The following is a 25018-nucleotide window of genomic DNA, read 5'->3' as shown; positions in this document are numbered from 1 at the left end:
ATAGGTGTACATTTGCAAACACTAGCGATGTGCCCTAGTCCATGTCTAATGCTAGTTGGAGAGTGTGTTTGTCCTTCAACACACATTGTAAGTGGAGTTTGCCATGACATATGTCATGGTTAGTATACTGTGCCTCTGTCTACCTGTGACATGACAGTGATACCCAGGATAAAGCTACCATCTCCCATCCACTCATCAAGATTCCTATTGAGGAAGATTGATAAGTGACTCTATGGGTAGCCTGTATTGGGGGTTCACTCATGGGTGGGGGTGGCTTCTGTGTTATGGATCATGCAGTACAGCTTGTCCTATGTAAGTCAGTGCTGGGGTTCAGGTCTCTCATGTGCATAGCTCACTGCCATTCAGATTGTACAAGGTGCAGCATGTTTATTGATACCAGCAACACATGCAACACATGGCATCTGTGCAAACTCTTTGATACTCCTGGTGAGGTACTGTTGGGGACTTTACGGTTGATGGAGGTGTCTGCTGAGGTACATCCCACAGGGGCTATTGTAGTCAATTGTACCACTGATGAAGGATGACTGCAGAGCCACAATGACCTCCCCTTATCTAGATCTGACAACCTTCATGATTAGGTGGGTATATGGTATGTTTCTGTAAACACTACAGCACATGTTTGTCCAATGCAGGATATCTATCCCCTTGTGTCCCCAGGTCTCTCATTACATGTTAACTACATAATGGGTTAACACCTATGTGGTAATTGGTGGGCACTTACTGTATATCCACGGGGATTGACTATACACTTTCTGCAATTAGCTTGCTGACATGGCTATGGCACCAGTTGTCTGTTTCTATGTGGCCCTTTGTGGGTTGCTTGTGTCAGCTGGTGGATCATATGTGGTGAGCAGTTTGTAGTCCTCTGCAAACATGTTCGGACACAGTCCTTCCATGTTTGCCTGTACCTATGGGACATATATACCAGACGAGGGAGATCCCAGGACCAAGCCTTGTGGGATGCCAGTTATATCTGGTTTGTAGTCTGACATGGCTGCAGCATGTCTGACCATGTCTGTTCTGTCCTTGGTCTGGTTTGCAACTCCTCTACTGACATAGGGGTTTATATTTAAGCTGGTGAGCTTATCTATAATGAACACATAGGGTATTGTATAGAAGCCTTTGCAAGGTCCAGCTACGCTGTGTGGACCACATTGCCCTCAGCAGGATCTGCACTTAAGAAAGCCACACTGGGTAGGGTCCGGTGTCAGTAGGTCCCCAATATATTTATGTCTGTGGTACATGCTGATCCTTTCCATAGCTGTGCAGACCGAGCTTCTCAGGATTCTGGGGTAGTAGTTTTCAGTATCCATTCAGGCAACACCTTTGTTGAGAAGGACCACTGTTGTTGTACACTGCTCTTTGGGTACATATTCTGTGGTAAGGCTGACATTGAGCAGTAGTGTGGTTTGGCATTCCATTCATCTTGGAGTCCATGTTGCACTAAGCCCAGGACACCATCTCATACCATTGCTGCTGTGTGTTTTGCTTTGTAGATGTTGGCTGTTACCTCAGCATCTGCAATGTCAGGGGGCCAGCAGGCTGCTGGGAATAGATATTCTGCATTCAGGGGGGGGTTGCACTGCACCTGTCAGGATGTATGTTGGCAATATGTGTGTGTGTTTGTGATATTTGTGTGATTCAGAGCATATCTGTGATTTCCCAACATGGTTCCTACCATCAGTTGTGAAAGCCTTAGAATTATCCTTAGTGTCCTGTACAATTTGTATCTTCATAGGTTCATACTAGGCTATCCACCCTAGGGCATTTGTTAGCCTAGCCAGAGTGTGTGTGGCTTTTGCCACCCCTTGCTATGTGAATATCATGGCCATTTATGATTTGCTTTGCTGTGCCTCTGTCTGGACATGACACAGTGAAGACCCCCAGTGTAACTCTACAATCATCCATCCACTTGGCAATATTCCTGCTGAAGAGTGTCAGTGAGGGGCTCTGCCTAACATGGAGTGGGATTCTGGTCCAGGGTGTGGGGAGCCTCTGGATTATATCTGTCCCACCAGCACATCCTATTTCATTATTTGTTGAGGTTGACATCTCTCACTCTCACAGCTCCGATGGATTTGAGTTTTCTGGGGTGGAGCATGTACATTACTCCTGTGTTGGGCATGGCCTTCTACAACAGGCATGCAATGCCTCTGTGTAGGCAGTATGTGACTGCATTCAACTGGGGTGTCTACAGCCAGGCAGTATATGACATATATTTGAGACCCTTTATCCTCTTGGTGAGGTACCTTTGAGGTCTTTCTAACTGCTGCAGGTGTCAGGTAAGGTACATCCCATATGAGGCATTGTACTAGATTATGGGTGTGATTAGAGAACAGTATAGGGGCACAATGACCTCTGTTGACGTAGATGTGAATCCTTTCCTGATACGGTGTCAAATGTAGACAGTCTTCCTAGCCACATTGGCAATGTGGGTGTCACATAACAGGTTACTGTCCACTTGTGTCCCTAGGTCCCTGGTTACTCCTTCCATACATAATGGTTTACCACCTATGTGGTAATTTGTGGTACCTTGTTTGGTATTTGGTGGGACATTCATACTGTCCAGTTTCTTCAGGATGGCTGGGTGGAGTTCCTGTGTGTGAGAGTGTGGTCTGTAGCATGCTACAGACTGTACAGCAGTCTTGCCTACAGTTAGTTGCACATGGGTGGACTCCAATGCCTTGTGCATTGTCAGTTAACTGGACGTATGGGTGTCTGTGCTGAATATGGATACTCACACTCCTTTTATGTTTTGTTCCAGGTTTTGGGGCCATGACACATGATACGTGGTATAACCTGGTAGTGCCGGTGTGCTGTCAGGAGGCTTGCAGCAGGTTTCTGTCACTGCACAGACATCGATGTTCTCCATACTGGGGATGGCCTTGGGAGCATGCATATTGGGGTTTACACATCTGGCATTGGTCAGCATTACCCTTATGTTTCTTTCCACTTATGTTTTCTAGGGTGGTGGGTCAGTCTTTTCAGCCTTGCCTACAAAAGGCTCTATGGAGGTGGCAAAGGCCTTATCCAATATTCAGACGCCCAGGGGTAACAGGTGCAAGCCATCCCAAGAACAGCTGCGTGGCTTGTCAAGCATGACATCCCAAGCAGACAGACATTGGATCCCCTTGGAATGACACCAGTAAGTGTGCCACTTGCTATGACTGATCATTCCGTGTTTGTACTGTGGCATTATTCTTGGTAAGGGTAGGATGCTGCAAATGGTGAGTGTCATACCGCCTGGACTACATAATCAGAGAGCTCATCTATGTCTCTTTTCATGTAGTCTAGGGAGGTACATCTCAGGTCATTCACACCAGCATGGACTATGACTGCATCATATTTCTACTTGCTTTGGAGTGACCTGCATACTTCTGTTATGTGGCGTATTGTGGCAGCCTACAGGCAGCTTACTGTACCCTTTCCCTTGTTCAGTCTGGTGTGTGGGACAGCAGTGTGTCTGACTATGGAGTCACCTATTACAACTGTATCAGGCATGTTGTTTTCCTTCTGGCCTGTGACTGTTTGGCACACCAGCTTTGTGTACTATGTGTTGCATGTGCTATATTTGGAGGTTGTTTGATTGGGTGTCTGCATTAGAGGCCTCTGTTGGTGTGCTGTGTTTGTAATTTGTGCCTCCGGGAATGTTTTTCTGTGTTTATGTGTTTGGTTTGCAGTTGTGATAGGTCTATGTGGGACTGTGTTTCTGGTGTGTGTGGTTACTTTCTCCTCCTGACTAGTTTTGGGAGTACTGAGTTGAGGGAGCTCAGCCTCCAGTTTGGATAGATGGTTGCATCTCTCACATATATTTGTATTTCTTGGGTGGAGTTGGAGGTTGTCTGTGTACTTGGGGCAGGTGTAACATTGCCTCAGGATTCACAGATTCAACTTGTTGTGGCTGGCCTTAGTGGATTGTATGTGTGGACAGATTTTATTGCCATACTACTGATCAGTGATTACTTCATTGTTTATGTTTGCTCTATCATGTAGTAGCTTCCTCATTCTCTTGCATGGTTTGGTTATGGCTGGTGTCCACCATGCCAGATTCCTGCGTGTATAGCATTGTGTCTTGTTTTAATTTAGGATTGCATAATCCAAGCATTCCTGGCAGTGTTCATGGAATGGCTGTATTACAGGTTCTGAGGTGTAGCCCATATTTTGCACCTGCACAGGACCTTTAATGGATTCCACATCAGTTTGGAGGAATGCAAATATTGCTTAATACATGTTTTCCACTGTGGTTTTCTGGCCAGGGACTGTGGTCAGGATTTGTATATCCAGTGTGATTACTCTCTGGTCTGGTTTTACCAGTGAGCAATACACTTCTCATCTTGCCATCCAGTACCCATGTTGCTGATTATCCCATCCAGTATGCTTACCCCTCTTGTGGGAGTGATACGTTGTTCCTGGGCCTTTTGGTTTATGGATTCTATGAACTTTTGTCCTACACTGTTGGAGCTAGTATAATGCTCCCAGTCTATGTCTGGGTATTTTCAGTCACCCAATATAATGTGGTTTGGAGGACTTGATATATTCATGTATTCCAGCATAGGCCAGGTGCAGTTCCTGGTGTTGGGACAGTAGTCTGTAGCAGGCTATAAACTGGGGGGCAGTTTTAGCCACTGTTACTTGACCATGGATAGTCCATGCTGCTTTTGTTGTGGTACCAACATGGGGTGTGGTTATCCTTGACAATTCTTGCTAGTCACCCTCCTTTTGTAGCTTGTTCCATGTTTTGAGGCTGTACAGCACAGTATGAGGTGTAACCTGGTAGTGTTAGGGTGCTGTTGTGAGCCTTGGCTCAGTTTTCTGTTACAGTGCAGATATCACCATTCTCCATACTGGGTGAGTTTAGACTGCATGCATCTTGCTGTTTCGACTTATCCCTTATCTTATTCTTATCCCTTCTGATACCTATGGAGATAGGTTTGTGTTTTGAGCCTTACCTATTCAGGGCACACTGTGAGTAACAACAGCCTTTGCCAGTATCCATACCGCCTGCACTGATAGGTGCATGCCAGTCCTAGCAGGTGGTGCATTATGTCATGCTCAGCATGTCATCCCAGACTGGCACACATTGGATCCCCTTTGACTAACTGCGATACTTCCGTCAATTATTGCACTTGATCATCTCATTGTCATGTTGTGGCATGATGCTTGGTGAGGGTAGGATGTTAGTCAGGGTCCTCAGGTGTGCGTATAGTACATGGTGTTACATTACTTAACACATAGCATTCATGCCTCAGGTGGTGCTGCAGGGCTGCCTCTGTCGGATGCGCATATTACACTTCCCTGTACATGTTTGAGAGCAGGTTGTGTCATGTTAGGCATCCCTGTTACTATATGAGTGAATCAGAGAGGGGTATCATTCCCAGGGTTCCTACTGAGCCAGTGTATGTACTATGCGTTGCCTCTTTGCCAAGGCCAGGGCATACTGGGCATGCCTCCTTCTGCCTACTGGGGCAGGCTCAGGTTGTTCCTCCTCCAAGTCACGCTCTGCCTGTGATGGCCTTGGCAATGGTGGGGGGCTGTTTTGCCCGGCCCTATGCTGGTCCTGCTGCAGCTGTTTTCGCAAGATCATACTATGTAGCATAGCACATACCATGACAATTTGGGTACATGTAGTTGGTGTGTACTGCAAGGCTCCACCAGATGTGTCCAGACACCGGAACTGTGACTTGAGCAGCCCAAACACACGCTCTATTACATTACGTGTTTGTGCGTGTGCCTCATTATGGCGTTCCTGTTCAGGTGTGTGTGTGTTTCTGATGGGTGTCATCAGCCACGGCTCCAGTGCATAACCTGCATCCCCCACTAGGTGTCCATGCGGGATGTCCCCATTGGCAAATGTCTGGTACAGCTGTGTCAAATGCCAGATGTGGGAATCATGGTAGCTCCCAGGACAGCCAGCACACACATTCATTATTATGCCCTGGGCATCACACATGACCTGGCAGTTGATGGAGGGGAAGCCCTTGCGGTTGATGTATGCCCTACCCCGCTCACCGGCTGGTGCTTTGATGCGAATGTGCGTGCAGTCTATTGCACCCACTACCTCAGGGTATTCCACTATTTGCTGGAAGAGACGCATATTGCTGGCCAATACCTCACGGGCATTGGGGAAATATATATGATCACTGACATGTGCTGACATGGCATCCAGGAACTGGTGCAGTAACCTGGAGGCTGATGCCTGTGATATCCCCATCATATCACCAGTTGGTCTCTGGAAGGTACCTGTTGCTAGTATTCTTAGGCCAACACATACCTTGGTTTCCACTGGGATGGGTTCCCCTCTGTTGGTTCTGTGTGTGAGACGTGGCCTGCACAGCTCCACTATTTGCTGCAGGAGGTCTCTGTCCACTGTATAGCACTCTACTATCTCCAGCTCATGTAACCCATGGTAGGTGACCCTGGGCCTATACACTCTTCTCCGTCTCCTCACTGTGGGTTGTCTGGCACCATCTGCATTGTCACCACCCTCAGCAAGTCGCCTATGTCTCATTATGACAGCTATGGCAGCCCCTAACATTTCTGCTCTGAGTTCAGCTTTTTCAGTTTTCACTTCTGATAACTTAACTCCTGTCTTGCAGTGTCTCTTGAGAGAAACATCCTGCACTGCTGTTTGCAGAGTTTTAAGTGCTGGGCTGGGCTACTATTCTGCCTGTGTAATTGCCTGCATCTAATTGTTTTCACCTGCTAGCTCCAGCAGTATTCCCTGCTAGCTTCCTACTAAATCTGTTGCTTCCTTTTTCCTTTCTGTTTCCTCAGGGTGGAGCCGTGTGTAAACCAGCAGAAACACGCTCACAGTGGCTTACACGCGCGCACACATGCTTACACAGTTCAGAATCTGCTTATTCGGATTAAAACGCGTGCACGCTCACGTAAACAGTGTTAAACATCTCCCAACACACTCCCACATGCTCAGTCTGTCTTACGCGCATGCACACTGCCTTACTCGCGCTTCATGGCATGCACACGTGCGCATACACATCCTGCAAGAAACTTTGGTGTAGGCAACAATGTACACCTTCCATTTCTTGACTTTCTCATGCTTAGTTAGTGGCACACCTCTTTCCATGATATCTGTCTGACATCTGTCATGTAACTCTGACCTCCAATGAACTGCATTTCTTTCTACCATTCCCCCCTGTGATGTCACCTATCTCCTACTCTGTTCCTCCCCCTTCTGCAACTCTTACACTACTCAGACTGTGCTCATTTGCTATGTGACAGTGGAATTCAGTATCCTTACACTCATTTGCATCAGATTGCCTACTAATGCTTAGTTACATGTCTTAAACTCAGCTTCCCCCCTTAGCAACCACTACACGGTGGCCATGTTGGTTTTGGTCTGCTGGTCCCTGCATTGACATTCCATGTATTGCATAAAACCTACATTTGTAGGTTTAAAACTTTCGTTTTTATGTTTTATACAGTGCAGCCCGTTTGCCGGGGCTGCGCTGGGTTTAAACATCGGCAATCGCTGAAAAAAATATATATATTTTTAATATATTTGAATCAGGTTACTTTGCCAATGGCCATATATTTGGCCATTGGCATGCTGCCTGACACATATGCACCCTTTATTTGGAGCTGACATGGCTCCATTGCAGTTTTTGCAGAAACGTACTCAGTTGTCAACTGAGTACATTTCTGCAGCTAAAACGGCTCTTACACGGGCTGTTCTGGGCTTCCTGGATCGCTAATCATCCTCATTTGCATGCTATTCGGCTGCAAGTGAGGTGATTAGCTTATCCACGCCTACTCCGTGTAAGAGCCATTTTAGCTGGTCTCTTACATGGACTTTGGGCTGTTCCTGGATCGCGAAGGCTGCATGGAGTCTTACACTACTCTTAGACTCCGTGCAAGCCTTCGTGAATCCGGCCCAGTGTAAGCTGTTTGCAAAATATTCGAAACATAGTTACTGTGTTTAGGGTACCTGTTAAAATCTCTGATAAAGACCTCAAACCTAAAGAATACTACCACTATTAAAAATAATTTGTGATGAAGAGTTTGCTATTTGCACTTCTTTAGTAACACTTATGGTTTATCAGGCTGTGGATGGTATTTCATTACTGAAACTAAACAAAAATTCCTTAAGAATCCAAGAGCAGGATAAGTTATTTCTTACACTTATTTCACTGTACTGAAACACTTATAATTGTGCTATACAGTTGATCTACTACATTTTGCACTGTTATAAAGCTTTTTTTTACTGTTTCACTGCATTTATGTACTGTTTTATACTATTTTAATTTTATTTTTCATTGCTAGATACGGTTTCATTACTCTAATTGCATGTTTACTGAATTACTTAACTGTAAACTGCTTTTTCATACTGAGAGTTGTATTTTCTGTTTGTGAGTACTCTATCCGAGCTTTTCTGTGCATTTTTGATTTTTTGAGGTTTCTGTGTTCTAATCTAGTCTGTTTACAGTTAAAAGCATTCTAGAGTCTGCTTGCTCCTTGACCTATTTAAAACGTTCATTTAGTGGCTACAGCTAGGAACTGTAACTGTTCCCACTCACCCTCTCTAGTGTTCTGTGTTCTTATACTTGGTGGCTTTGCAGTTGCCCGCCCATACTGTATATTTGATTTGTGACACTCCCTCCCAGTCTAGTGTCATTAGTTCATTCAATCTAATAGAGAACATTTGTGAAGGCCAACCCACTCAGATTCTTAACCTTGAATTAACTTCTGTTCCAGCTTTCTCCATTTCCGCTTCACTGAAAAAAAAAATTTACTGAAAAAAAAATTCTGAGCTTGCTTCCCCCCTTTCCTGTAACAAGTCTTGTCCAGATACAGATTTGCTGTATCCAGGACTGTTTGTAAGCTCCTGAGCCCCCCTCCACTTAACTAGGGTTAAGCTATTCCTGGCGCCATAAAGTGTGGTCTTCAAATTTTCCCTTGCAACTAGCCAGCTTTTTAGTTTTAGCACTCAAATCTGTTTCTTTGAGCTCAGCACTTGTTCAGAACTCATTGTAAACACTAAATAAGCTACAAATTACTACAGCACTCAACTTTCCTCACTTATCTAGAGGAAAACAGTTTTTAGTACTTAATAAATAAGCACCTATGCAGGCATGTCTAAAGGTCAGCTCCTGGTGTTTCTCCTGTCTAGCTGATGAATCTGGGCATCTTGGGACAATGCAGCAATTGCCTCATGTACACAGACAACCCTCTCCTCCTACCACCCAACACTACGACCTGTGAGAGATGCACTTATTTAGCCAAACTGGAAGCAAAGTTCTCTTCACCGAAGACTGGACTAGACATTCAAGAGGAGAAGGTAAACACTTGCACCACATTACACTCATCACATAGTCCCTCAAAACCTACACCACCAAAGCACACACACAGAACCAGAAAACACACACCTACATTTGTGAAGGCTCTCAGTAAAAATCTGCCCAAACAACCGAGACCTCCAAAGCAGAAATGCAAGTAACCTCCACCCGCCAACACAACCCAAATGACACATAGCCCACATACTCAGTGTGCCATAAAACTACAGCCCATAAGGCATAACGTACCCAACACTCTAGTCATAGGTGACTCTATAGTCAGGCACACTGATGTTCTACTCACCAGGTTAAACAAGGAGAAAGTTACTGTCAGCTGCCTGTCAGGTGCCAGGATCCGCCACATAACACATGCACTCAGGTCACTCCACAACAAGTACAAATATGACTCTGTCATTACCCATGTTGGTGTGAATGACCTGAGATGTACCTCCCTGGACTACATGAAAAGAGACATGGAGGAGCTCTCCGATCTTGTAGCCCAGGCAGGTATGACCCTAGCCCTGAGTAGTATCCTGCTATCACCCAGAATGATACCACAGTACAAGGACAAAATGATTGACTTTAACAATTGGCTAAGCTTCTGGTGTCATTCTAAGGGAATCCAGTATCTGTCTGACTGGGATGACATGATCGACAGACCACACTGTTTTGCCAGAGAGGGCCTGCATCTGTCACCCTTGGGATTCCAGATACTGGCAAAGGCTCTTGCCACCCCTATAGTGCCTTTTATAGACAAAGTTCAAATGACAAATTCACCAATGTAACAGGTACAAGCAAGAAAAATCTGAGGGTAATGCTACTCAATGCTAGAAGTCTAAACTTCAAAATGCACTCACTCGAGGCACTCCTTAAAATGGAGAACATCGACATCTGTGCAGTGACAAAGACCTGGTTTAAAGCTCCAGAGAGCACCCCTGCATTACCAGGCTATAATTCATACCACACCTTTTGGCCACCAAACCCGGACCGAAACACTAAAGGTAGAGGCATGTCCACATTCATTAAGGATATCCACACCTCCAAGCTAGTTGCTCAGCATAATGCATCAGAGATTATCCAAGTTCAACTAACTCTGGGCAAAACTGCAATCCAGATTGTATCTTGCTACAGACCCCCCCACCATGCCCCAGGATTCCTACTCTTCTTTTCTTGATACACTGGAAAATATTAAGGTACAACCCAACATCCTAATAATGAGTGATTTCAACCACCCCACTATTAACTGGGAAACTACTCGTGTACCAACTCTTTTGCTCAACATTTTCTGGAATTCATCAATTCCAACGCCTTGGATCAACTTATCCACATCCCCACCAGGGGCAGCAATATCCTAGACCTGGTCATCACCAACATGGGTGACTGGTGTTCCACACCAGAGGTCAGCTCCTCGTTGGTCACATCCAACCACAAGCTAATCACCCTAGACATCCACGTCCTGCTCCCACCCCCAATTAGGAAAACAATCATAAAAAATGTTTTCAACGCCAACTTCACACTTCTTAAGACAGAAGTGGAAAACTTCATGACACCCATGCAGATGGACAATAGAGGTACGGCTGCTGAATCCTACACAAATGCACTTTATAAGCACTTATACGAGTGCATGGATCGTGCTATCCCTAACAGAACCAAGATGCCATCCTTCAAAAAAAGGAAGCCAATCTGGTGGTCTTCTGCCTTAACCAAACTCTACAACAGAAGAAAGAAACTGTTGCAAAAAAGAGTAAAATCCCACGATTGGAGGAACTCCCTGGCCAGCCTCAATAAGAAGCTAGGATCCCTCACAAAATCCTCCAAAGCTAGTTATGAAAACAAAATCACCACTGATTCTAAAGACAACCACAAAGCATTCTATAGCTATGTCAAGAATCTCAATGGCAACACTCAGATCTGCTCTGAGTTACAACACAATGACACTAAATATACAGAACAAACTGATATTGCCAACATCCTGGCAGATAGGTTCAGTGCTAACTTTACCCCCCTCTCACCCCCTAAAGGTCCCATCTTTATACCGGAAGAATACAAAGTTCCTGTAATCACAGCTACACAGGTAAAAACCTCACTCTCCAAAGCCAAGAACACAGCATCCATGGGACCTGAGAACATCCCAGGGTGCCTTCTACATGAACTGCAGAATGAACTGGCACCCCACCTAAGTACCATGTTCAATCATAGCTTTACCTCAGGCTTTGTGCCCATTGAATGGCACGCCATGACAGTTATCCCAATCCACAAAGGGGAGGCCACAACAAACCCCGGGAACTACCACCCCATTAGCCTGACGAGCCTGGTCTGCAAGGCCATGGAATGTATCATCATGGAACTCATAAACAAAAACATTGGAGATCTCCAAACTCTGGACCCCACACACTTTGGATTTGTAAAAGGCAGATCATGTCTCCTAAACCTGATAGACTTCTTTGAAGCAGTCACCAAAGCCATAGATGAGGGCAATGTGGTTCACACAGCCTATCTAGATCTCATCAAGGCATTTGGCACTATCCCCCACTCTGGAATTAAAGATAAACTCACTAAACTAGGTATAAATCCCTATGTCACAAGATGGGTTGCCAACTGGCTTACTGACAGAACCCACACTGAGAAAGTAGCAGACTCCAAATCAGACTTCAGACAAGTGACAAGTGGAGTACCACAGGGTTCAGTCCTGGGTTCTATCTTGTTTGGTATCTAATCTACTTCTCTGAAGTACCAGCTAACACAGAAGGTCTTTGGCTGACTAAATCCGCAGATGACTGCAAACTAGGAGTCATAATCGAAACTCCTAATGATGTGGACATCCTACAAAAGGGCCTCACTGAGACAGATGTCTGGTGTCAAAGCCATGGTCTCAAGCTCAATGCCAAAAAGTGCATTGTCATCCCCTTTGGTAAAATCTCTGTACCTGTGAACTACCGCATAGGTGGTAGTCTACTTAACACCAAAAGTGTGATAAGAGACCTTGGGCACAAGTGGACAGTAGTCTCTCCTTTGATAATCACATCACCACAGTGGTCAGAAAATCCTTCTACATGGCACACCTCATCACAAAAGGTTTCTCATCCAGAAAAAAAGAGGTCATTGTTCCCCTCTACTCATCACTCATTAGACCCATTATAGAGTACAATGCCCCTTTTGGTATGTACCTCACAGGACACCTACAACAACTGGAAAGGCCATATAAATACATCACAAAGGGGATTACTGACCTCAAACAGATGCCTTATGCAGACTGACTCAAAAAACTCCTGCTTTACTCCATCGCATATCGCCTACTCAGAGGTGACCTCTGCCTAACATACAAAGCTATGTCAAACCCAGAGCTGTTGGACATGCTCCACTTAAATAAATCTCAATCCCTCTGAGCTACACGCTCTAGGGACTTAAACCTTGTCACCACAATAAACAGAACATGCTGGAGGGATCGATTCCTGTCCCAGAGACTTCCCATACTCTGGAACAGACTACCTATCTATGTCAAACAGAGCTCCTCATTATCACTCTTCAAGTAAAATCTTGATGACTGGATGGGTAATAGGAAATTTACCCAGGGGATGACTTCTGCGGTTCTGCTTGATAGGGGCACAGGAAAATAATTTTCTTGGGTGGCAAAAGCCAGGGTACCTTTTTGGCTAAGCTTGTATAGGTCCTAGGGCCAATAGCCTAGTACCTACCTATGAACCTATGAACATTTGTTTGATATTTGAGGATGTAATTTTATTCTTTTTAAAGATAAGATTCTGCTCATTGGAAGGTATAGTGCAAACTTCCAGAGTTGCTTTGGAGGAAATAAGTCAATATGTCTAGATAGGTAAATCCTGAAAGGGATGTTGTGCTCAGTAACAGACCTAATTGGGAATGCATACAAGGGAATAATAACTTCTTTGACATAGATGATATGATTTTAGATATCAGTGCTAAGTAGCATTTTCTAACAATTGTTATCACATGGTGATTAAAGAACTGGGAATCATTGACCCGGGTATCAATTTTCCTGACTAGATTGTCATTTTATATTCCTGCATTAGCTCTACTGTACATTTAGGGAAAGAGCTGTTAACCAAAATTAGACCATAACACCTATTTGCCATCATCTGCCAACTTAGTGAATCAAAGGTCCTGATTCTTAGTCTGAAGGTCAGAGGAGCAGATGTTGAAAAGAAGTGTTTCAGTACTGAGCCCTGGGGCACACCACTAGTCATCACCATATTTTCCAAGATGGTGCAGGTCACCTTAACTATGTGATTTCTATCTTCAGCCATTTGGCTATCCACCTTACCATGTATGTATCTATGTTTACGATGGTTGGCTTATTAACAATGCCAGTATGGGGTATAGTGTCAAATTGCTTGACCAGATTCAAACAAGTGGTATGAACAGAATAATTATCATCTACAGCCTGTGTGACCTTCTTGAAGAAGTTAGCCAAACTAAGTAGGTAAACTCTCTCTTTGACAAAGCCAAACTGATATGGGTCTATTGTGATAAGGTTTTTGATATCATAGTTTATGACATTTAATGTAATGCACTCCATGGCTTTGCAAATGAGACTAGTCAAGTTAATCATTTATAGTTTTCTAAAAACATGATAGGGCTCCCCTTGGGGAGGCACGGCATCACTTCAGTTTCCTATACTTTATGGACAAATCCTGTAGCCAAGTTCAAGTTACAAATTCTAAGGAGTTAGGGAGGTAAAAGGGTACATTTAGTGCTATTTATTAGAAAGCAGTAAATTATCACCATCATGCAAGTAGAACAATTGGTCTGAGTGGGCACCTTCAGTAGAGGTCCTTTGTGATATTAAGAGGAGTAATGTATTTTTGAATTTGTTGAATTAAGACAGTTGTTTCAGGTGTGAAGTTTGCACTAAATTTCTTTGCAAGTATATTTGCTATGTTTACTTGGTCTAACTAGGCGGTACCATTTTGAATAAGCTCAAAACACTTCTGGGTATTATTTTTTTCTTTCTTAATATAATAAACAGGGAACATTTCATTATCCTTTGCTTCAGAATCTAATGTAAGCTTATGATTTGCCTTATTATATATTATAAATTTTCTAGTCTTGAAATTGACTACTTGGACATCAGATTAACCAAAGACGTCGAGTCCCATTCCTATATTTCAAACATTTTTAGAAAGCCCACGTACTGCAACTCTTTTTTGCACTTCTCGAGTCATCATCCCTTCAAACAGAAGAAAGCAATAATTAAAGGACAATTAGTGAGAGCGGCTAAGATGTGCAGTACCCTAGATGGCTTCGAAAAAGAATGTGACTTGCTGTCTGAAATGTTCTCTAGCAGAGGTTATCCTTCGCACCTTATCCGTGAACTTATCTCGGAGGTTCACACAAAGAGATTAAATGGCCTTTTTAAAGCCATTTTGAGTGGACATAATGACATTAGGTCTCCCACTCTTCCTTTGACCAATTTAAATGAATCAAATAACTTTAATTCAATAATGGTTGAAATGGTACCTCAACCAACCCTTTTCGATCCATCTTGTAGTTACATTATGACCTTCAGCTTAGATGCGAAGGAAATAATGACTATTATACGTAAGAATTGGGATTTTATCTCAAGTAATTCTTCACTTCTTGAGAAATTTGGCCCACACCCTAGATTTGTATTTAAAAGAAATAACAATCTAAAAGAGTTATTACAAAGGTCTTTTCAAAAAACACCTTTTAATAGAAAAGTGGGCATGTTTCCTTGTGGTTTCTGTAATAGGTGCCACAATGTTAGACCAGGGCAGACGTTTAACATAAGAAATAAAAAATATACCATCAGATTCCCACTAAACTGTGAAAGCAAATCAATTGTCTATGTGGCCTTCTGCGATTGCTGTCCTTCCTTCTACATCGGTAAAACTGATCGTAGATTACGTGACCGCATGTATGAACATCTATATGCGATCAGGAATAAGAAGGACAGCAACGCATTGGCTAGGCACATAATTAACCAACCCGGCCATAGTTTTTCTTTCATGGCAATAGACCAGGTACAGGGTAATTTTAGGGGGGGCCCTTTTCCACTACTGCTTGAACTCTGTGAACTTGAGTGGCAACTTAGAACAGATGCATTCAGCTACCCAGCATTAAATGATAATTGTAATATCTCTTCAGTTTTAAAACTGAGAAGTTACTTGAGATAACAAAGTTTTCTTGATGTAAATTCCTTTTTATGTTGTAGCCTTATTTATCTTAATTCCTTATGGGCCTTTTTCTTGTAAATTAACACCTTATTCCCTCTAGTATGTATTTACAAGACCTTTCAGTGTTTTTACACTATAAATTCATTGCCCTCCTTGTGAGTATTCCCCCGCTAAGAATGGGTGTTCTCTTTCTTAAATTTATTTTTATTTTTATATTTATTTTTTCTTATAACTTACTCTTTATAGTACCTCTTGAGGGTTTATATTCAAAATGATGTTTAATTTTTAATTTATGTGTTTGGTGTTTAAAAATGTTGTTTATAACTATCCTATTGCTTATAAATATCCTATTGGTATGGTTACAATGTGGTAAAACCTGCCCTGTTTTTAATTTATTCACATCAGTTCCACTGGCTTTGACATCATTTCCTCTTTTAATTAATTTATAAACTGACTTAGAGCGCATAGTAATTGTTTTTCTACTCTGAAGAAGCTGTGTCAGTGTACATGGCGAAAACGCTACATTAATAAATTTTCTGCGTTAACTGTCTCGCAATTCATTGGATTTCCTGGATTTGAACTGCAACTTGATTCCACTTTTTGCTGGAGCAAGGAGTCCGAGCTTATTTGTTTTTTATTGGTTTTTCTTATTTGTGTTTTTACCGATTTGCCTTATTAGCCCTGGCGGTAGTTTTAAGTTCCTTTGTGATATTGTTAATACAGTCTTCAGTATGAGAAATTTTAGATCTGTTATTTCATTTTCTCTTTTTATCTAGTTTATTTAAGCTGTTGGACCACCAATTTGGTTTGTTCATAAATTCTCATTATATTTCGCTCTAGTAGGGAGGCCAAGTCTAGGCAATTATGCATCTAGGAATAGAACTCCTTTGTATAAAATAACAGCTTTATCATTATCAGAGCTGATGATGTTACAAGTGAATTTGGATAGCTCATCTGAGTTTGAGGAAGTTTGTCAATCTAAAATCCTTGAATTCTGAGTTATTGACTACTGAGGTATTAGTGATTTTAGAAGAGAAGTTTTCAAGTTTATGATCTGGCTTAGCCAGTCATAGAGAATGTAGAGGAATGGTACATGTAGTGACTATATTAGTTAGGACTAGGTCAAGAGTACTATATGTTCTAGTTGATTTCACTACATATTTCAGGGAATCCAGCTTTGGAGGTATAGGTGCTTTAGGTTATTGATGGGTAGTTGAAACCACATTTTAAAAGTGTTTTTGGTAATACATAATTTTTGAAATACAGTAAGGAATCTTACATGGTTATTATGAGAAATGGAAGATGTCCTGTAACAAGCTACAAGTTGCGAGTTTGTCTCTTTTAAGGTGAATTGAAGTTCATTCAGTTCAGTTTTTGGGTCTCTGGGTATCTATCTAGAAGTGACTTGGTCCTTGACAAATATAGAAATACCACCACAGTTTCTACCAGGCCTGAATTCATGGTAGGGCACAAACTTAGGTATAGATGGGGTGTTATCTTTATATTGAAATCAAATCTCAGTAACTACACAAATATGTATATGTTCAAGTTGCAAGAGAGCCTTAAGGTCAGGGAATTTGTTGTTAAGACTTTTAATGTTGAAAAGAACTCCAGTTTAGGTTTAGAAATGACTACATTGGAATGTCCATCAGATGAATTCTGCTTAAAAAATGCACTACTGGGATAGCAGGAGCTTAGCCAGTATGTGGAAGCCATAGAATGAGAAGTTCAGACTATCTTTAGCCATAAGTTTAAAAAGTGGTCCCAGCAATGCAAAATGGGACGTTCTTTTCAGTATTAGTTGCAAATGACAGGGTAAAATATTATGAAGCTATATATCCCTTACATTTCTATTTGACATTTAAGCAGAACTAAAAATACTCCAAAGAGCTGCTGCTTAAATAACTGAAGGCTTAGAAGGTGTTGCAAGCATAATTGATGCTGTATTATTTTAGAGTCAGACACAAATATGCACACACACACACACACACACACACACACACACACACACACACACACACACACACACACACACACACACAGAAAACTAAAGAATGTTACAGCTGCTTAATAGACTACAACATTATAACTTAAAATTAGATAAGTAAATGTGTACTTAAATGACAATTGTGAAACACATGGGGGACTTAGTTTAACAGGGAGACAACTGTTTTATAAGTCATAGCAACTGCACTGATTTGAAAGCCAGTAAACAAGCATTACAAAGATTTCTAAGAATAGTGCAGTGTATTGTGAAAATTTGTACACAATATTACTGCAATAAATATGTCTTTGAGGAAGGTGTTAGAGCAAGGTGCATTCTAAGAATAGAACTATAACAAGGAAAAATTATAAAATGCTCCAAAAACTAGTTAAATAAATAATGTTAAAAATACCATGAAATTAATAAACTAAGTGCACTAGAGGTATATTGTTATTCAGACTAGTGTAGGAGATGTGTTCCTATCCTATAATAGACCAGTTGCCTATATGTCAAGACTTTTTGCAAATGTAATGAAGTGACATGCTCAGATGGAAAAATAATTATTAGTAATAGTGTACTGATGTGAGAACTTCCATTAATATATAATATGGCAAAGCTGCTCAGGATGAAACAAATCATAAATCTTACAGAACATATTCAGAATGTCTTTGTACAAGGCACTGTATGATGATAAGGGATTCTGTTTACTTTATGGAAGTATAACGTTATGTTCACCTTCTTTAGCATGGTTTACCAACTACACCAAGGAAAGATTTTAGAGTAACAACTGAAAAAAGATATTCTCAATTTCTTTGTGCCTAGTATTATGTTTCCCAAAATTCTTCCTTGGACCACTACTCCCTGTGCTCTCCAGTAACTACTTTTACTGCTTCTAATTCAAATAAAAAATGTTCTCCTATATGCTGATGACATGCTATTCTAGTCCACAGAAGAGTTCTTGAAATAAATAATGTATCACCTTAGTAATACAGTCACTCAACTATTATTTGGCCTACAGCATCCTGAACTTATATTTACTTTAAGCAAAAACAAAAGCAAGCTGTTTGACATACAAAAGCACTTCAACATGGTAATTAATAATTAGTGTAGCATGGGGCCTGGCAAAGCATTTAGTAATGGTCTGTAACTACAAATATTTGTGGATGGTTTGGCCTCTCCAAAAGAATCTACTCCCCCATGTGTAGCAATTGACTAGAAAGATTTTTGGATTATTTAATTTTACAAAACAGCCAATACTCTGATCAACAGTGTGACTTACAAAAGGAAAAGAAGCATTACTCCTGATTCTCAAGTATGGATTTTTCTTCTCATATTCCACAGTAGCTTTAATTTTAGTAGAACATAATATGTAGATTCATTTCATGAGCATCTAGATATCAACATAAGTGTCTGGGTAGCTGACCACTGAATTTCAGTGAACACTCCCCACGAGGATATTTTTCAAAATCACAAATCTAAATAATAGCATCTCTTTATATAATCTCTTATTAATTAAATACATCTTTCAAAATCTGATATCTTCCTAAACCTCTAGTATTTTGGTTGGTGTGCCTTTTAAACATTAAGCTGTTGCATCAACCTTTTCACATGAAGCATACAACCCCACCATGTGAACTCCTTAGTGTATGGATTAGGGTCATATGTTTATAGGTTTATATAAGGTTACTAGGGTCATTGCCCTAGAACCTATACAAGTCTAGCTATATTTATCCCATTTTGCCCCAATTGCTCGTGGTTAGATGAGTGAAGTTTACAGAGGTAAGAGTCTATGGTAGTTAATACTGACTTTCCCTGTCCTGGAGGAATATGGGCATCACCCGAGGAGTGAATGTGTGGTCATCCATCCATTGATCTAGGTTGCATTTGAAGACCATCAGGGAGGGACTCTGTTTCACATGAATTGGAAGCTTGTTTCAGAGTTTCTGGTATATGTATCTATTTTTCCAGCATGATCTGTTCATGTCAGAGGCTAGGTTAAGATCTCTGAAGCGAGTGATTCTCCTGCAGTTTGATTTATGAATGTGTAGCATTTCCAACAGAGCTGGGTCAGAGACTGCCCTGTAAGCCAGGCACAGGTCAACCCTTAGCAACCTGTAGAAGACAGAATGCAGTGACAGGGTTTTCAGTCTTTCCGTGACTTGTTTTCTGTACACTCTTTAATTCTTAGTGAGAAATCACTGTGGTGTCTCTCTAATTGTTGCAGGTGGTTGGTGAGTACATGCAAAAGGGAGCATTGCACTCAGCTATTGGTCTGATTAGAGCTGAGTACAATGGAATTATAACAGCCTTATATCTAGATGTAATGCCTTTACTTATAAGATGTGCCACATAGAAGGATTTCCTTACTACTATGGATACATAATGGTCAAAGTTCAGATTGCTATCAACCTGAGTACCCAGATCACATACCACTGGGTTTACACTTGAGGTGGTGCTGTCTATAATGTAATTAGCAGGGATGTCAACTTTCCCAAATGGAATAATAATGCATTTTTTTTTGCATTTAGCTGTAATCCGTGGTTTGGCACCAATCATTGGTGTGTGTTAACCCTGTATACAGTATATTAATATCATTGGGGGACTTGGTGATTGCTCCCAGTTTGCAATTGTCAGTGAATTTGGTCAGCCACAGGTTGTCCAAGTTTGTCTGGACTTCTGACAATTAAATTCCAAACAGTAAGGGACCCAGCACAAAACCCTGTGGTATGCCACTGGTGACTGGTCTTTTGCTAAAGGTGAAGTCACCCACCCTAACAGTATGTGTCCTGTTGGTTAGCCAGTTGGCTATCCATCTGATAGTATAGGGGTTGGGAGAGTTTTTCTATAATACCTGATTGGGAGATTGTGCCAAATTCCTTGGCTAGGTCAATATAGGTGATATGCACTGTCTTTCCCTTGTCCAGGGCCTTGGTGACTTTTTCAAATAATTCAGCCATGTTTAACAGGCTTGACCTACCTTTAGTGAATCCGAACTGCATTGGGTCCAGTGTTTGGAGATTACCTATGTTCTTGTTAATAAGTTTCATAATGATTCTTTTCATGGTCTTACAAGATGAGGCTAGTCAACTTTATAGAGCTATAATTCCCAGGATAGGTCGATGGTCCCCTGTTATGCAGAGGGATTACTGTTGCTGTCCTCCATTCTGCTGGAACATAGCCAGTTCCAGGCTGTAGTTATGCAGAGATCCAGGTGGGTCTGCTAGGTCATGTTGTAAGTTGTTTAAAAGGCAAACCAGGATGTTGTCTGGTCCCACTGATGCAGTGTTTTTGGACTTGGAAAGCACCAAGATGACCTGCTCTCTTGAGATAATAGACTGAGGAATGATGTCAGGTATACTTTGGGGGATGACTGAAGGGGATGGGGAGGTTGAATTTTCTCCACATCTGTCAGCTTGCATGTTGGCTATTACCTCTGGTTGAGTATGGGTGGTGTCATCTACAACCAGTTCAGCGCATAGCTGAGTATTCACTTTTAGATTTCTGACATAGGTAAAGAATACCATGTGATTATCCTCAGATAGGGTGACTACTTTTGCTTCATAATTATCTTTGGAGGACTTGACAAAGTCTCTAATTTGTTTATTTAAGGTAGAGAGGGATTTCATCCTCTGATGAGCCAGTTCCCTTTTGTTCTTGGACATTATTTTTTTCTCTTTTTGTGTGGCCTATTTATACTGGGGGTCCACCAGAGTGGCTTGTTTTTTTGGCAAGATCTGGTTTTAATCTGGTCAGGTACATTCAATACTATACAACTGCTTAAGTGGTTATACAGGGCATTGGTGTACACCCCTGCATAGGAGTCCATGTTATCTGTGTTTCAGGGGGCTTTGAAACTTCTTATACCATCACTTAGTAGTAGATAATTTGTCTTAGGTTCATAGGTTCATAGGTTGGTACTAGGCTATCAGCCCTAGGGCCTATACAAGCCTAGCCATAACAATTCCCTGGCTATTTCTTCCCACATTATTTACTTTCCTGGACCCCTGTCTAACAGGGCGACTGACGTGATCCCTGGGGTGAATTTCCTTTCTCCCATCCAATCGTCAAGGTTCCTCTTGAAGAGGTCCAAAGAGGCACTCTGCTTGACATGTATGGGCAATCTATTCCAGAGTCTGGGGAGTCTCTGGGTCAGGAACCTATCCCTCCAGCATGTTTTGTTTATTGTGATGACAAGGTTTAGATCCCTGGAGCGTGTAGCTCTGAGGGATTGGGATTTCTTTAAGTGTAGCATGTCCAACAGCTCTGGGTTTGACATGGCCTTGTATGTTAAGCAGAGATCGCCTCTGAGTAGACAATATGTGACAGAGTATAGCTGGAGTTTTTAAGGTGGTCAGCGTAGGGCATCTGCTTTAGGCCTGTGATTCTTTTAGTGAGGTATTTCTGAGGCCTTTCCAGTTGTTGCAGATGTCTTGAGAGGTACATACCAAATGGGGCGTTGTATTCTATAATGGGTCTAATGAGGGATGAGTACAGTGGGACAATGACCTCCTTTTTTCTGGATGAAAAGCCCTTCATGATGAGGTGTGCCACATAGAAGGATTTCCTGACTGTTGTGGCGATGTGGTTATCGAAGGTGAGACCACTGTCCACCTGTGTCCCTAAGTCTCTTATCACACTTTCTGTGTTTAGTGTACTGCCATCTACATGGTAATTCATGGATACGTGTTTTTTCCCAAAGGGGATAACAATACATTTCTTGGCATTGAGCTTGAGCCGATGGCTCTGGCACCAAGCATCTGTTTCTGTAAGGCCCTTTTGTAGAGTATCCACATCATTTGGGGATTCAATAATTGCTCCCAGTTTGCAGTCATCTGCAAACTTTGTTAGCCAGAGTCCCTTAGTGTTGACCTGTACTTCAGAGAAGTAGATGCCAAACAAGAGCGGCCCCAGGACTGAACCCTGAGGTACTCCACTTGTCACTTGTCTGGAGCTGGATTTGGAGTCGGCTACTTTTACAGTGTGGGTTCTATCAGTAAGCCATTTAGCAACCCATTGGGTGACATAGGGATTAATGCCCAACTTAGTAAGTTTATCTATGATTCCAGAGTGGGGATGGTATCAAAGGCCTTGGCAAGGTCTAGATAGGCTGTGTGGACCACCTTACCCTTGTCCATGGCTCTGGAGACTGATTCAAAGAAGTCAATCAGGTTCAGGAGACAAGATCGGCCCTTAACAAACCCGAAACTGGGTGGGGTCCAGTGTTTGAAGGTTGCCAATGTCTTTGTTTATAAGTTCCATGATAATACGCTCCATGGCCTTGCAGATAAGGCTTGTCAGACTGATGGGACGGTAGTTTCCGGGATCCAAGGTGGATCCCCTTGTGGATTGGGATAACTGTAGCTCTGCGCCACTCAGTGGGCACGAAACCTGAGGTGAGGCTATGATTAAACATGACACTTAGGTGAGGTGCCAGTTCATATTGTAGTTCATGTAGTACACAGCCGGGATGTCATCTGGTCCCATGGATGCTGTATTCTTGGCTTTAGAGAGTGCGTTTTGTACCTGTGTGACCATTATTACTGGAATTTGGCAATCTTCCGGTATTGAGATGGGCCATTTAGGGGGTGAGAGGGGTGAAGTTGGCACTGAATCGATCTGCCAGGATATTGGCAATATCCTTTGGATCAGTATATTTAATGCTATTCTGTTTTAGCTCAGAGCAGATCTGAGCATTGCCATTTAGATTCTTGACATAGTTATAGAATGCTTTGTGGTTGTCTTTGGAATCTTTGGCAATTTTATTTTTGTAACTAGCTTTGGAGGATTTTATGAGGCATCTCAGTTTCTTACTGAGGCTAGTAAGGGAGTTTTTTGCATCCTGGGATTTTCCTCTTTTCTGCAAAAGTTTCTTCCTTTTGTTGTAAAGTTTGTTTATGGCAGGGGACCACCAGATTGGCTTCCTTTTTTGGATGAGAGCATTTTGGTTCTATTTGGGATGGCACGATTCAAGCATGAGTGGATGTGCTCGTACAGTGCCTTAGTGTAGGATTCAGCAGTTGAACTTTCAGTTCCGTCTGCATGGGTGTTATGAAGTTTGTCACTTCTGACTTGAGTAGCATGAAGTTGGCTTTGGAGAAGTTTTTATGGTGGTTTCTTTACTGGCGGTGGGATGTGGATGTTAAGGGTGATTAGCTTATGGTCAGACCTGACTAATGACGGGGTGACCATAGGTATGGAGCATTGATTTCCCATGTTGGTAATGACCAGGTCTAGGATATTGGAGCCCCTGGTGGGACTATGGATTAGTTGATCCAGGGCATTGGAATTTATGAATTCCAAGAACCGTTGCAGAAAGATGTTGGGACATGAGTAGTTTTCCCAGTTAATGGCAGGGTAGTTAAAATCACCAAGTATTAGGGTGTTTGGTTCTATCTTAATATTTTCCAGTATGTTTAGAAAGGTGTAGTGAGAATCTTGGGGTATGGTGGGGATCTGTAGCAAGCTACAATTTGGATTGCAGTCTTACCTAGTGTTAGTTGCACTTGGAGAATTTCAGACACATTGTGTTGGCCAACTAGCCTGGTGGTGTGAATATCCTTGGTGAATATTGACACTCCTCCACCTTTAGTGTTTCGGTCCTGGTTTGGTGGCCGAAAAGTGTGGTAAGAGTTGTAGCCTGGTATTGCAGGGGTACTCTCTGGAGCCTTGAACCAGGTCTCAGTTACTGCACAGATATCGATGTTCTCCATTTTTAGGAGTGCCTCGAGAGAGTGCATTTTGAGGTTTAGACTTCTAGCATTGAGTAGCATTACCTTCAGATTTTGCATGCTTGTACCTGTTACGGTGGTGGTTTTGTTCTTTGAAGTTTGCCTAAAAAAGGCACTATAGGGGTGGCAAGAGCCTTAGCCAGTAACCTGAATCCCAGGGGTGACAGGTGCAGACCATCTCTGGCAAAGCATCGTGGTCTGTCAATCATGTCATCCCAGGCAGACAGATACTGGATCCCCTTTGAATGACACCATAAGCTTAGCCAATTGTTGAAGTCAATCATTTTATCCTTATATTGTGGTATCATTCTGGGCGAAAACAGGATGCTACTCAGGGCTAAGGTCATACCTGCCTGGGCCACATGATCCGAGAGCTCTTCCATGTCTCTTTTCATGTAGTCCTGGGAGGTAAGTCTCAAGTCATTCACTCCAACATGGACAATGACAGAGTCATATTTGTACTTGTTGTGGAGTGACTTGAGTGCATGCGTTATGTGGCGGATCCTGGCACCCGACAGGCAGCTGACTGTAATTTTCTCCTTATTCAACCTGGTGAGAGGGACATCAGTGTGCCGGACTATAGAGTCACCTATGACTAAAGTGTTAGGTACATTGTCTTGCCTTAGGGGCTGTTGCTGGGTGGCACACTGGTGTTGTGAACTATGTAACACATTGGTTGTGATTGGTGTTTGTTTGCATTTCAGCTTCAGAGGTCTTTGTTGCTTGGGCAGGTTACAGTTAAGGGCCTCTGCATATGTGGATTTAGTGTTGCTATATGTGGGTGTTGGTGGTGCGGGTTTAGAAGGGCTATGTGTTGCTTGA

Source organism: Protopterus annectens, chromosome 4.part0, assembly GCF_019279795.1.
Source record: "Protopterus annectens isolate FY-2018-M chromosome 4.part0, PAN1.0, whole genome shotgun sequence".
Taxonomy (NCBI): domain Eukaryota; kingdom Metazoa; phylum Chordata; order Ceratodontiformes; family Protopteridae; genus Protopterus; species Protopterus annectens.
The sequence above is the reverse complement of the archived record's forward strand: the minus strand, read 5'-3'. Positions refer to the sequence as shown.